Here is a 15,122-nt window from a genome sequence, read left to right on the forward strand (position 1 = left end):
CTTAGCTTTGATTTTACTAATAAGATGTTGAGACCTCTGATATGACAAGAATCAGAGCATTTTTAGTACAGTACGAGACAGCATAATTGTAAATACCTTTGGACTTTCACATGCTAAAATTTTCAATATAATCTTGTCCCTGAAGCAGTTTTTAAATGTATCCGTATGTGAACAGCACACTGTGTCAAATTACGCTGAATTCTTTTTTTATAATCTATTTACCGTTCGGTGTTAGCTCATCAGATGTGCTGTAATGTGTTCAAGTGCCCAGTTCAGAATGTTTTCCCCACTGAGGCTGATTTAAGTTAGCAAGAGCCATCCTTTATAGCTTGACAACAATCCCCCGTTTTGTCCAGTGCATCTGTACTTACTGTGCACTAATTCATGCTAGGTGGGGAAGAGCTGTCTCAGAAACCACCTGCGCCATGAACAAATTACTTAGGGATCTAAAAAGTTCTGGTTCCAAACTGGATGACTATTGAACAGCACAGAAAATCATCACAAGTGCTAACAAAAACCACAGCAGGGCTGCCCTGATAAGGAACTCCTGTGCTTTCCGTGGGTCCGTGTGCAGCACAGGGCTGGGAATGAGGGCTCAGTGCTGGCTCCTGCCTGGGGCTGCACAAGGGCTTGTCAGGTCAGAGGCTGGGCTGCATCCCTTCAAAGTGGAGTACACACAGGCTGACCTGGGAAATTGCTGCAGAGTATAACAGCTGGTTGTAGGATACCCCATTTTCTCTGTGCAGATAAACCCTATGACTCACTCCAGGGAAATAGGAAGTGCCTCCTTCAAACCTGCACTGGGAGAGACTTCCATTGTAACACATCCATTTTAACAGGAAAGAAACATAGGAAAAGAACAAATGTTACATCAAGTGGTGAAGTACTATTTTATATTAAAATAAACTACAAAAAAAAAATCAACAGAGCAAATTTGGCATAGAAGTGAGGATAATGTCTCTCAAACCACTTGACTATTTCCTCTTATGCCATAATAGAAACATGGGAAAATGCTACCACATCAGATTAGCAGAGCCAGAGTACAGGACCATTCCACAACTGGAAATTAAAAAAACCCCTACCATCAGAAGCTTTCTTCCTGCACTGCAGGTGTCAATTGCCTTTTCCATGTACTTCCCAGAGGCAAAATTATATCACAATAGCAAAATTTAAAGAAAGCCAAGCACACAACCAAAAACCAAAAAACAAAAACACAACCCAAACGGGGAGGATGGGGAGGAGAAGGCAACAAACAAAACTAGAAACACTCAAAGAAAACCCCCAAAACCAAAAAAAAAAATCAAAACCAAAAAACCCCCACCCAGACAGTTCCAGAGCACAGAAAGGCAAATTTTGCCTGACTGGCCTCTTGAAGGATAAATTGTGTTTTTTGTAGCCTTCTGGATGGATGACTGTGACAAGTCTAGGACCAATCCTGTGACAGGCACTTCAATGGCAAGAGTGACTTTAGTAAGACTTTGACTTATCCTGTGGACTTCACTTTCCAAGGGACTTTGCTTTCCATTTTTCATGCATCTCCCATTTAATGTTACAAGTTTTTCATTATATCAAAGATTGCAAAATAGGACTTTATTTTCATAACCAGCTTAGTATCTTATCATTGCAGGCATTTCTCTTCTCCCACTTTATTTAGCATACCTGCAGTCATGTTAATCTGTTCCTAATGCATTTGGCTCACACCAGTGTTAAGCTTTCACTGAAAAGCTGCCAGAATTGATATCTCAAGTCTCCACTTTGCTGTGAAAAGTGCACAAACTGTATTCAGAACAGTTTGTGTTTGCCTTTATTTTCAGTTCAAGTGCAGGAATATATAAACTCATCCTACCATTTCTCTGTCCAAATCCTATCTGAAAGCTGTCCTGGCCAAGCCTTGTTTTCCACTCCCTGGCAGAGATACATAAAGAGTGCTTCTGGGCTAAGAAACATGTTACACCCAGAAGAGTCCTGATCCTCATGTGTCCGGACTGGGGACCTCACTAGAGTACATCAAGTTATGTTTTAGCTTGCATGCCAGGGCATTGCTTGTTTAGGAAAAGTCTCGCAAATGCCCTAGTCTTGCCCAACTGCTTGGTCAGGAATTCACCTGAAGCACTCAAGGCTGACCAGTGATGCAGCCTAAGGACTGATTATTACTTCATCACCTTGAGGTTTTTGTAGATGAAAGTTTTGGTAGCACAGACCCCAGTACTCAACTAATGATAGGACCCACGTGGTTGACAGCTGAGGTTAAAGGAAAAATGTGGTACTTTCTGCATCAGGTCTTGAAACTTGATGTCAAGGTGAGTCAGCTAAAGAGTTCTACATACCACAGCCGGCCTTACTGGTTACTACAGTATCTACAGAGGTTACTACAGAGGTTTCTCCTCTCCTGACCAACTTGAAAAAGCATAATCACTTGGCAGTAGATATTTGAAGGTAGTAATTTTTTTTCATGCAAAAAGAAGTCTCATCTGTAACAACTACTGCTTTTGAATCTTACTTCAACTCAGGGGAGTTAAAAAGTTAACACTCAGCCCAATTATTACTATAGGAAAAACTGTGTAGGAGAGGCCATAATTACTTCAGATGCATATTCATCAGTGGGAAACTGGGAAACTCAAAACAACCACAGTGGCTATGTTAATGAACTATGGCTGCAAAGCTACATAGTGGTGCTTTTTGTCTTACCCTTCTTAAAATATGCAATTGATCATTGGATAAATAGTGTAAGACTTCTCTACACCCAGCTGAGTGTCCTAACTGCTAAAACACATGTATTCATTCTCTTCTCCAATTAATCTTTATTTAGTGCCTGAACACTAAAATGGGAGAATAGCAAACAGTCTTCTACAGCTCAGTGAGTGCAGCCTTAACCTCAGAAGCATGAGTTCACCTCCCCACGTGCAGGAGAGAAATCCAAGCTGCTCTCCTCCCCATTCAGGTAAATGCTCTGACCAATGAACCCTTGACACTGTGGAGGAGAAGAAGGAAGGAGAAAGAATATAATATCTTAGTTTCTCATAGTTAATTAGTTCTAGTGGTGCACTGAATCTCACAGATGAAATCTGTGGTTCACAGAACACGGGCTGCCTACTTGCGACCATCAGAAGAGCTATCCTTTGGGTAATGTCCCAAAGCAGACTTTAAGAACTGACAGATACTTGGATAGTTTCCAGGTTAGACAGCTTCCAAGAGAGATTTGAAATGGTTTGGGGATTTAGAGTTTTGGGGTTCTTTTTGTTTGGTTGGTTGTGATTTTTTTAAGATGCAAACAGTGTTGAAAGAAGTCAGAATCTTAGTCTTATTATGGAACTCTTCTTAAATCATTTGGAAGCCTAAGTCTTATCTTGTTGATGAGAATTTCAATTTAATGAATTTCAAGTATAAATCAATCAATTTGATTTATATTAAGTTGATTGATTTATACTTGAAATTCATTAAAAATCAATACAACTATGTGATTGGTTTGATTTCTATCACCTGTAGGATATACAGCCTTATAGTTCTTTCCTCTAGTAAGCTATATTATTTTTAACTGTTGACATGTGTTACCTTTTCAGGGTGGAAACCTTTCTAATAGTAAGATTCAAGACAATATGTTTTTGGACTAACACATTTTAGTGTCTGTTCCACAAACCATAGGGTTTGCTGTATTTAATTGTCTTAGTGCAATCTGGGTGGCTGTCAGAGGATGGCATCATGGTTTCTTTGAGTGGAATTTCGAGAAACTGAAGAAGATTTCAGAAAGGAAACTGTTAAAAAAAGTCTTACTCTAATGAGAACTGAAGTACTTCTTTGGAATTGTTAGATTTTCATTTACAAAATGCCATTCCATGTAAACCTTGCATCACTTCAGCTCCTTAAAGTCTTAGAAACAGCAGTTAGCTTGGATCTGAGGCATTGATATACATGTGTTGAGGCATTGATATTATCTATTGTTCTTCTTTGCTATGAAATCAGAGGCAAAATCCTTGTCTGCCTCCAAGAAAAAACTGCCTCTAAGCCTCTATTGCTTAATTTTCCAGATGCAAGGATCTTCCTGTTCCTTTTTTCCCTTGACCTACAAAGTTACCTCAACGCATTCATAAAAACTACTTTTATTCTATAGTGATTTACTTTCCTCCTTTTTTTTTCCTGTCTTCTTTAAAATATGTCAATGAACAAGTGCCTTCCATTCTTCAGATGATTTAACATCGGGAAAGTACGTGGGTTTCTCTGGACAGCTGCAAAGCTGAGACATGAGATTGAAGTATTATTCCTAATGAAAACCATCTAAGACTTCACAGTCTAAAATCTAAAGTGATATTTTTCCTATCTTGTTTGGGAGATCAGTAGCTTTGGGTTAACCATAACCAACATATTTCCCTTCTGTTGCATCAGTAATGAGTAGGGTGTGATGTAATACTGTAGCCTTGAGACAGCATTAGAGCTCTCTCCTGGAATGCTGCATTATCTGCTATGAACTAATCCTTATATCACATCACAGTTGCAGTGACTGATGAGTCTTTTTCTTCATAGGTTATGAAAACAGCATAATTCATATTCCATCTGCTCACCACAACAGGAGGAATTCGCAGAAGGCACCCCCCACCCCACTTACTGCTTGCTTTATCCTAAGTCACAAAGGATTCAGTCATGTTAGTTACGTAGAGATGAATCACAAACTTAAAATAGATTTTAAAACAAAAATATAGGGCATTTCTTCTCCTAGATACATTTTTCAAGAAAGTGTAGCTTTGGAAAACTAATCCTTCTCAATAAATGTCACTTACTTACAGAAAGGATTCAGCACTGTTTGGAAATTTGTGGTCTATTTATATACAAGATCAAGTAAAATAATCAAAGTGTCTTCTGGCTTTGGAACTTTTTTAAGAATTCCTCTTACATATTGTTAAATGTCTACAACACAGCCTTGAAGCTTTCCTTTCTTGTTCAGTTTAGAAACACAGAAAAGTTACTTTCAATGACTTCCTATGTATTTTGCTGGGAATCCTTGAAAGCAAGGACATGAGAATTTTGTTTCCATTACTCAAAATAGCACCATAACTTATTGATTGGAGCAAATTGAGCAATATTTTCAACAGATACCCAAAAGGTAATCTTACTTACCTTCTCCACACACATATTACATGACTGTACTTGTACAGTGCTGGCTTCAGCAGGGTCCTTCTTGATTTAACAGTAAGCTTAAAGTGAGACCCTTTATTTCACGTATGGCCCAGAAAAAGCCCAGTAGGGTGATTGCTAAGTGCATGACTGAGAGGAAAAGAAGTCTCCCGATTTATTGTTCTTCAGCAAGCTCAAAAACCAGGGGAATTTGAAAATTCTCCTTTATTGCTTTTACATGATACCTGTCAATATTTCTATTTGCAGAACAATGACTCCGCTTTCCCTTTTCGAATCAATGTATTAAAAGAATGAATCTGTTCCTCAGGTTCTGCTAGTACTTTTCCTCCTTTGGTATGGGAACTTGCATCCCTGAAGGCAACAAGAGGAAAATTCTCTGCATAAGGATATGAGAACTGACAAAAAAATGCCTGTTGTCCTTCATTGGCTCCGTATTTTCAAAACAACCCACCCCAACACCAGTGGGCCTTGAAAGAAATTCGCTGATGTTATGTTTCCTGTTGCCACTCCTTCACACTGCTTGCCCAGTTTTCCATGAGTGATATCCTGTCTCACTAGGGCAAGAATTAACAATAAAAGGTTTCCTCTTTCTGATGTTTCACATCAAAAGAAGTAGCACCTTAGTGGATATTGTACCTCTGATCAAACTTTTTTCCTTTCTTTTTAAATTTTTCATTCTAAAATATATTCAACATCTTCTCTGTTGCCACTAAATTTGGTTTGGGGATTTTTTTTCTTTAATATTTTTGCTTGGTTGGTTGGTTTGGTTTTGGGGTTTTTTGTCAGCTTCTTACATGATGTTTTTTTTTAATTTTAGTCCCTTTCTATCTGTGGGGTTTCATTCTATAGTTTAGTAGTCACCATTCAGGAAACGTCAGAACTTCAACTTAATGAGTGGGAGCTCTTATCTCCCATTCTCAGTCAGTGAATCATATACTGATCATTGTAGATGTTGAGAGCCACTTTGGGGGTGTTGTAGGTGGGGTTTTTTTGTTTTTCTTTTAACCTACAGCAGCAACAACAAACCTTTCAATAGAGATCAGACACAGGCACAAATTATCGCAGCACCATCTCTCACTGGATCTAGAAAACCAGTGGAGTTGTTACATGACAAGAATATCTGTGATCTGAAGCTTAATTGTACAGGTAGGCAGAAGCTTGCTTGACCACCAGTAGCTAGTGGAACAGCACCCTGAAGTTGCTATCCACCAACTTTTAGAGTAGTGTATTGGCCAAATAAGACTAATTTGAAGTTTAATGGAGCCACACTACTGATCTTGCGGAGAGTGAGTAAGATTATTTAGAAATGCCCAATATGGATTTAAGCAATCCCATGTTAGTAGAAGTTTGCAATTACTTTACTTGAGCCACAAAAGTTTGCCTCTCCCAACTATTTAAGTCATCAACAGAGTATTTACCTAATAATTCTCAAGATACTTGAATGTGTCCAGAGACAGGCCATAAAGCTGGTGGAAGGACTGGAAAGCATGTCCCATGAGGAGTGTCTCATGTGTTTGTCTAATTTACAGAAAAGGAGACTGGGGGGTGACCTCATTGCTATCTACAGTTTCCTGAGGAGGGGAGGTGTAGAGGGAGGTGCTGAGCTCTTTTCCCTGGGGTCCAGTTATAGGACACATGGGAATAGTTCAAAGCTGCACCAGGGCAGGTTTAGTCTGGACATCAGGAAGCTTTTCTTTACCAGGAGGGTGGTCAAACACTGGAACAAACTTCCCAGAGAGGTGGCTGATACTCCAAGCCTGTCAATGTTGAAGAAGCATTTGGACAGTACCCTTAATAGAAATCTTGAACTTTTGGTCAGCCCTGAGGTGGCCCAGCAGGTGGACTAGATGATCTTTGTAGGTCCCTTTCAGATGAAATAATCTATTCTAATATTTTGAAGAGAGAAGGAAGACTGTATGCTGTGGGATCTTTTGTTTATTGGTTCAGGTTATTTTTTTTTCATTTTCCTTCTTTTAATTTCCATCGCCTCTACTATGAATATGGGTTGAGAGGTTGGGATTGTTTAGCCAGAAAAGAAAAGGCTCTGGGGTGACCTTATAGCACCTTCCAGTACCTAAAGAGGACCTACAGGAAAGTTGGAGAGGGACTTTTTACAAGGGTATGTAGGGATAGGACAAAGGGTAATGGCTTCAAACTGAAAGAGAGTAGGTTTAGATTAGATATTAGGAAGAAATTCTTTGTTATAAGGGTGGTGAGACACTGGCACAGGTTGTCCAAAGAAGTTGTGGATGCCTTATCCCTGCAAGTTCAGGGCCAGGTTGGATGGAGCTTTGAGCAACCTGGTCTAGTGGAAGGTGTCCCTGCCCATGGCAGGAAGGTTGGAAATAGGTGGTCTTTGAGGTCCCTTCCAACCCAAACCATTCTATGATTAAATGTGTTGGACATAAAATAACATAAAGTTGTAACTTCAGGCTCAGTGGAAAACTGCAATTACTATCTGCAGTGAGAAACCGAGACATTTGGTATATTCCCACGTGTAACAGAAGTGAAATGGGAGATAAGCTTCCTCAGAGGGACATTGACTGTAAGGAACATGACTATGTAGAAACATATTTGTAAATGATCATGAAACAGGCAAAACAGTGCTAGGCAACAAAGCCACATGCTGCAGCTCAGAATTAACTAAAAATAAATTGTGTCCACAGCACAATAAATTATCAGCAAGACAGATGATGGCCAAGAAGAGGAAAACCATAATTGTTTCCTCTGGGTCTGGATTTCTGAAAGTAAACACTCAGTCTTGTCCTGACTTTGTAACGGAAAATAGAATTCAATAGCATGGAGGAAACTGGAGAATCATACAATAGCAACACAGTATTTAAAAGCTTAGCCATATGAGGGAAGGGAGCGATAATGCCAATTGTTCTTTACATCTGTGCTGAAAACAGAGTGAGAGGAAGTTTGATCTGCCAGAGAGGCAACAGTCTGGGTTCTGGGAGGCCTTGGCCTTGCTGGCTCTCCTGTTTACTCCTCGTCTCTGAACCAGACATTGAATTACCTTGTTTATACAATGCTTCCCAAGTCATGCCTCTTTCTGGGAGGAGGGTTTTCCTCAGAGATTAAAGAGCAGAAGAGAGCTGGCAAACAGTTTTTCAAAGTTGACATAGTGATGTAATAAATAGCTACAAGAGACCACTCTATGGTGATGGTAAAGATCATAGCTATCAAAGAACTTGGGATACCTGCCAGTTTCATTTTAAAGGCACTGGTAACACAATGAATTCTGTATTTTCATTCAAAGGCTATGATTTTTTTTTTCACCAAATTTCCCAGAAAATCTCTGCTTAAGTTCCCCATGCTTATATAGTTAACCTTTGACCATGTTAAGTAAGGGTCTCTCCAAATTAAGAGAACATTTTGTTAGCATAGATGAGATGATTGTTCTAGGAAAGTCTCCAGCCCAAGTAATTTTGAGCATGCTTAATTATATGGATGGAACTGCCAGAAGACTGCTTAGGTCCCCACCTAATTTGGAGAATTTTCTAGGTCTTCCCATGTAGAAACAAGTTCATCTATGAAAGTGGACATGCAAACACATTTTCTTAGGAGCAGAGTTTAGACACATATGAATCCCTAATGCTTTGATCCCAGAGCTAAAAAAAATTGCTATGAAATTCAAGTGCGTACTGATGGTTCTCCGTTGCTTCCAATGCAAATTCTAATGCTAACTAAAGCCATTGCACTTTGTTGAGGAGTCATTTAGCTCCTTAATAAAATGCTTGTCAAAAGAAGGGACTTGGCTAGAGTACCGGTTGATTCAATTAGCCAAGTACTGCCTCACATCTGGGGACAAAATCTGCAGACTAGATAGCTCACAAGCAGCCACATGCCATAGCATAACCTGGTCTTGTTCTCCATGCTAAACCTGGACTAGGAAGAAGCAAAGGAGCTGGATACCTCAACTGCATATCATCCAAAAAGCATCCTCTACCAGGGAAATTCTTGACTGAGCAAACCCAACTATTCTCCAGCATCATCCTCCTCTTTGCAGATAACACAAGGATGAGAAAGTCACAGTAATATGACCCTGTGTCACAGCCACATTTCACAATTGTGAATTTTAGTAACAAGAGGAAAGAGTTTTGTCCCATCAGCACTACCAGTTACAGCAGCATGGTCAGCCCCACCACATGCATCACAGACAATTTTATCCCTGAGATCCATTGCTGACAAGGTGGAGCAACAGTCTGGATCAGCTGAGGGGTAAATGGGCAGAACTGCCCAGCCACACATCCACCACTGTATCACACAACCAGGAGCAGACGTACGGGACTACACTGAGAAAATGGATGGGTCAGCTGCATCCTGCCACTGGACTCCCTGATTTTGTAGCTGATTTGGGGTTTTAAGTTTTGTGTTAGTTTTTGGGAGTTGTTTTTGAGCTAAAATTCTTGTGAGGATTCTCACTGACAGTACACACTGTGTGAGCTTTGTGCAAGTTTTAGACGCCATTGATCCACAATGACATAAATACATAATGAAATGAAAAATAAATTACCAGCTGTTTGGTTCCTCCATTAGCAATTATACTTAAAGGAATTTATTAAAAAGAATGTCATTTGCAGTGCTATTCACAGCTAAACATAACTTACTCCAAATACCACAGACAGGAAGTTAGGGTTAGCGCTGTAAAGGATGACCTACAACTCACCTCCCTGTGGGGGTGAGGAGGAGGCCATCCTTTTCCTCAGGCTAGGCTTCTGTGTCAAACTGCTACTCCATTGCAGCACTGACAGATAGTTACACGCCCAGGGAAGTGGTGGATTCTCTGTCCCTTGAGGTTTTTAAGATGAGACTGGATGTGGCACTTAGTGCCATGGTCTGGTAACCACGGCAGTGTTGGACCAAGGGTTGGACTTGATGATCTCGGAGGTCCTTTCCAACCCTGCTGATTCTATGATTCTATGATTCCTGTGTCTGTCCCACAGCACTCACACGTATCACCCCACCTGCTTTAGGTCTCATCCCTGTGCTGCGAGAGAGAGAGTGACAAACACTCCTCTCCTGTTACAATATCTCCTTTTCCAGAGGAAGTGCCCTGAGGCCATGTGAGAGCTTAGGAAAAGTGGAGGTGGGGTCAGTTGTTTCCTCTGCTCCCTGTGTGCTGTGACATAATGAAGTAGCCCTATTTCCTGGCAGCATGGAGAGGTCTGGACTGCATCAATTGCAGATTGATTGCTAAAAGAAATTTTGAGAGTTTGCTTCAGTGATAAATAATGTTTAGAATAATTGAAAATATGAGCTGGTGATATATTAAAACTCATTTAAATCAAAGGCCACTTTGGGGGAAACAGGTTTTGTACACTTCCTTGTAGTTGCTGTAAACACCTCAAGGCTCCTCAGGTCCTGGACAAGGAGAGGGGAAGCACATACCTTTCTGACACATGTACATTCCTTGGTTCACCATGGGATGAAACACCCTTCCTGCTGAGCTGTTTGCAGCAGCAGCTGGAATTTATCCCATGCTTTTAATCTGACCATAAACAACGGCATTACATTTGTCTCTCTCATTTCTGAATGTTGTTTATACTCAATTGGATGTAGCGAAGGCTGACTAGTCCATCTGGATTTCTTCCCTTAGTGCTTTTCCAGAGTAATTAATAAACTCTATCCTGTTTGCTGGTACCACTATGAACCCCTAGAAACAGGGAGTTGTGGTGTTTCACATCAGTTTTGAATTCAGGAAGGGGTAAAAAAATAATTTTACCTGCATGACAGTACTTTCTAAAGAGGTATAAGATGGCAGTGGCTCTCAAGAGAAGTCAGCATCACTTTTCTCATATTTCAGTGAGGTCAATATAGCAGGAAAATACACGCTAAATATGTATATTTAGCAATATGTAGGAAACTGAAGAGAGATCAGATCATGTCTGATCACCTCCAATCATGTGTTCAAAGCTCTCAGCAATCCAATAGAGGTATGTTTATCTAATATTTGAAAGGTCTTTGCATCCAGTTTGCTGAGCTGCTGTAGAAATCTGGACATTTGCCTTGGAGCACTTGGCAGAAGCATGCAAGGGCCATTTCTGATAGAAAACCTGTATGAATACCTATATACACCCTAATGTGTGTGCCAGGAATTGCTGCAAATGCACAAATTTTGATACTTCTTAGCTTTATTTTGAATTTTTTAAGTAGAAGCAGAAATCAGAGTGTGAATCACTATGTTAGGCTAAAAATTGTGCCACATGCCAGTGGGTGCTGTGAGGCATGGCTGCCTCTACTTACTTTCATAGTAAAGCTGTCCCGTGAAGTGTTTTTCTTGGCTACAGTCTATAAAAATTAACTGTAGTTTTTCAAGCAAGAGGAAGTGGGAGAGTGAGCTAGTTACACTCCTAATTGCCTGGGAAAAATTCCTAGGCAAAGAATTCTCTGTCCAGTTTTAGTGAGAATGACCAGACTTCTGAGCATTTTCTTAGGTCAGAAACTAATCCTAGCACAGTTTATACATGCTCAAGGACTGTCACAAAGAGTACTACAGGCTAATTCATCCCAACAATTTCTCTATAAAGGAGGCTGCTGTGATACCTTCAGAACATCCAGTCACATCTGTGCTGCATGTTGCAGGGATAACATCAGGCACAAGCCGCATAATTCCAGAAACGCCCTTGGAAAAAAACCTATCTATAATATCCCTCAACCTAGTATAGCAGCACAACATTTATTAAATCTGATTATTATTGTCACAGAAACCTGCAAGATCATAGGCCGCTTGAAGCTATGTGCTTTCCCACCCACTGTCCACTGGAGACAACCAGATGGAAACCACATTTCTTCCTGAAGAGATGCAATGGAAACTGCACCACCTCCTGGGCTAATGTCTACTAGATCATCATCATCCAGTGGGAGCACACCTACCTGTGTTGTGTCAGGGTCATCTCTGGTTACACAGCTTTACACAGGCAGAAGAGGAAGCTTCAGATGGTGACTCAGTGGCCCACTGGGACATGATCTGATTAACAGTCTGCTCTGGGGTCAGCAACAAGTCCCTTCTTTACCGCCAGTTATGTGTTAACTGTTCTACAAACAACAAAAGGAGGTAAAAAAAAGCCTTGGATCCAGATGTACACAGACACAGCTTCTTGTTCTCATTTGAAATGGAAAATTTAAGTACAGATGTTTAGATATACTCTCCTCTAGCAGCTTCTTGCCTGCTGCTCACTTTCACAAGAGCCTTTTATAATTTAAAACATGCTTGAGGCTTCCGATTACTCAGGACTGCTTTCCATTACAGCAGTCGTGAAGCTCTGTTCCTCTGACTGTCCCCAGCAACCCTACATGGGCTGTGGTTCATAACCCCCACGGCCTTCTTTGTTACAGGCTTTTCTTCCCGGTCTGACTATGTGCATTGCAGAAATGGTCTTTCACTTTCCAAAGTGCACCATGATATAGTACAGGACAAACAATTTGAACTGGGATCTCAAACTAAGCCCCTGAAGCGTGATTTCAAAGTGCTTTCCTCCCCAGGCAGACACGTCTCAATGTCAAAATGCTCAGTACAAAATGTCCGTGTTGTTTGACAGTAAGTAATAAAGGATAAAGTTTAGGTGGAATTGTTTTAGATTTGTCTACAAAGAAAATAAAATATTTAGCAAAACAAAAAAATGTGTCTGCTGTAAACATTGATTACGGGAATTGTAAATAAAAAGAAAAAACAACCCCAAACCCTGGAATCCTTATAAATAGATTGAAGTGAAAACATTTACATGATTTGGATATAATTATTCTCCCCTAGTGTCTATAGTAGACACATTCATGGGGACAGGTTTATTTAGACGTATTCAGTAAGATTACATAGATACAGAGGGTAGTTTAGGAAATCCTAAACCTGCTGAGGTTAGGAAGAGTTTTCTATATATTGTTCTTATTTTTTTCTATAAGTTCACACCATCAGCCGCTGCTGTGGGCAGAATAAAGGTCTAGACTGACTTTTGATTTGAAGCTGCACACCACTTCTCCTACTCCTGCATGTGTCCCCTGCTCTTGCTGCTCCTCAGTGGTTAGGAGATACACCAGCTCCATCCCTTTCTCACACAGACCAGCTTACCTGGGAGAATATTAAAGTAGTTTGAAAAACAAATGTGCAGGAGATGGCCAGGAACCATCTCCAGTTTTCAACAGCATGACAGAGGAGTGAGAAACTTTCAATTGCAGAATATCAAGTCTACCCTTATGACCAGCCATATCTGAAATAAAACAAGATGAAGACACAGTTAAATTTTTAATTAATTCCAACAGCTCTGGGGAAAAGTATTCTGCTTAGATGGAAACAAAATGTGTGGGAGCATGGATCAGTAAAAAGAACTGGGTGAGTAAGGGAGCAGAGAGACAATAACACTTGGGAAGGGGAATGGAAAAAACCCACAGACTTTTCATAACTATAGATACTTTTTTTTTTTTTGGTGCTAAAGTGGTGCTAAAGTTGGGAGAACCATTTCCCTGGGTTCCTCTATTTTATTGTGCTGTGACATAGACGAAGCTGATGCAGAACATCTCAGCTAGCAGCAACAATGGGGCAATGCTCTGAACTTCCAGGTCACATGAAGAGGCCTGCAATTAGGGGCCTTCTTCCTTGCCATCAAGACCTCTGAATCTTCCAAGGAGGATAGCAAATATGTATATGACAGAGACAGGCACTACTTGTGTACTTAGAATAGAATAAAAGTACATCTTACTGGGCAAACAAACACAAAGATTCTAGGAAAGCAAAATAATAACGTTTTTTAAAAGCATGAAAGTCAAATCAGAAAGCCTAATTTTGGGGGGGGGAAGCCTTAGCTAAAGGAAAGATGTATTTCTCCTCTGATTATTCTTACTAAGACAGGAACAGTGCTGTAGAAAGGTGATTTCTATGATCAGCAAAGGCACAAGTGGAGATGCAGCTATAGTGGTAAAAGTGTTTTTTTCTAGAAAAATTTATTTTATTCAGCCAAAATGGTATCAAGGAAAAGAATCAGTCTTAAATATTCTTTTTCTTCTATGAAGCAATTTCACAGTAAGAGGGATTACTAGCACAGATAGACCAACTAGCTTTTTTTTTTCTCATCAGGCACTCAGTTGCAGATGTAACACAGATTTCACTTTAGCTGCAAAGCATTTACAGTTTGCTCTTAATCAGATTTTCCTTCAAAGAAAGAAATGAGTAAGTAACAGATGAAAGTTCATGAACTCAAGTTAGTGCTGCAAATCTTTTAGTTCAAAATCATCTGAACTTTGCTGAACTTCCAGATCTGAAGTGTAATGTATGATTTGTAGTGCTGCTCAGTGCAGCCGTGACACCGACACAGACCAGAGCCAGGTATGTCTTAAGCATTAGAACCAGCGGTTACAAAGACATTCAGCCTGTGGCTGCACACAAAGCACCGTTTGTGGGAGCAGAAATAGTTTTCTAGGAACTGTGATAAATAAACCTTTCCTTCAGTTTTTTACTTTTAAGGTAATTTACTGTCTATTCTTGATGACATTTTCCCATTCTGATGATTAGATGCATATTGGTCAAATCCCAAAGGACAGAGAATCATTGCCTTGGCTAGTTCCACACAGGAGTTTAACTCAGTGCTGCAAGCTTTACAAGCAGCTTTCAAAGGAGTCTGAATTTGCAAAGTCCTTAGTTTTGCATTCCATGTTGACAAAAAGCTCTACTCGAGTTCAGCCCAAATGCACCAGATTTAAACACAAATAGCAGATAGGGAACAACTTTCAAAGAGTTGTAACAGCCTTGGGTATTAGTCCATCACATTTATCTCATAATGAAATTCCTCAAAATCAGTATTTTTAGCTAAAGGATAGATTGAAAATAGAAGGTCGACAATTAGCTCAACTATGCAGAGAGAATAGTCTTGTCCTGAGGCTCAGCTTTAGCATATCAACTATTATCAACTTTGAATTTCTTTTCCATGTGTCTGATAGAAATAGTAAAAGATTAATTATTTCATAGCTGTCTTTTGCTTGTAGCGTAATAAATTATTTCAATG

The 15,122-nt window shown here is 40.0% G+C and overlaps 1 protein-coding gene across 1 annotated transcript in view; it reads left to right on the forward strand.

Annotated features, from left to right (window-relative positions):
* The window catches only part of CUNH14orf132 (chromosome unknown C14orf132 homolog), a 56,672-nt gene extending 44,651 nt beyond the window's left edge, over positions 1-12,021 (forward strand). The window contains exon 3 of the transcript XR_003532646.1: positions 11,838-12,021. The gene's annotated coding sequence lies outside the window, so the exon portion shown is untranslated. The remainder of the gene's footprint in view (positions 1-11,837) is intronic.
* The last annotated feature ends 3,101 nt before the right edge of the window (positions 12,022-15,122 follow it).

Source organism: Neopelma chrysocephalum, unplaced genomic scaffold (genome assembly GCF_003984885.1).
Source record: "Neopelma chrysocephalum unplaced genomic scaffold, ASM398488v2 Primary Assembly neopelma1_24, whole genome shotgun sequence".
Classification (NCBI taxonomy): Eukaryota; Metazoa; Chordata; class Aves; order Passeriformes; family Pipridae; genus Neopelma; species Neopelma chrysocephalum.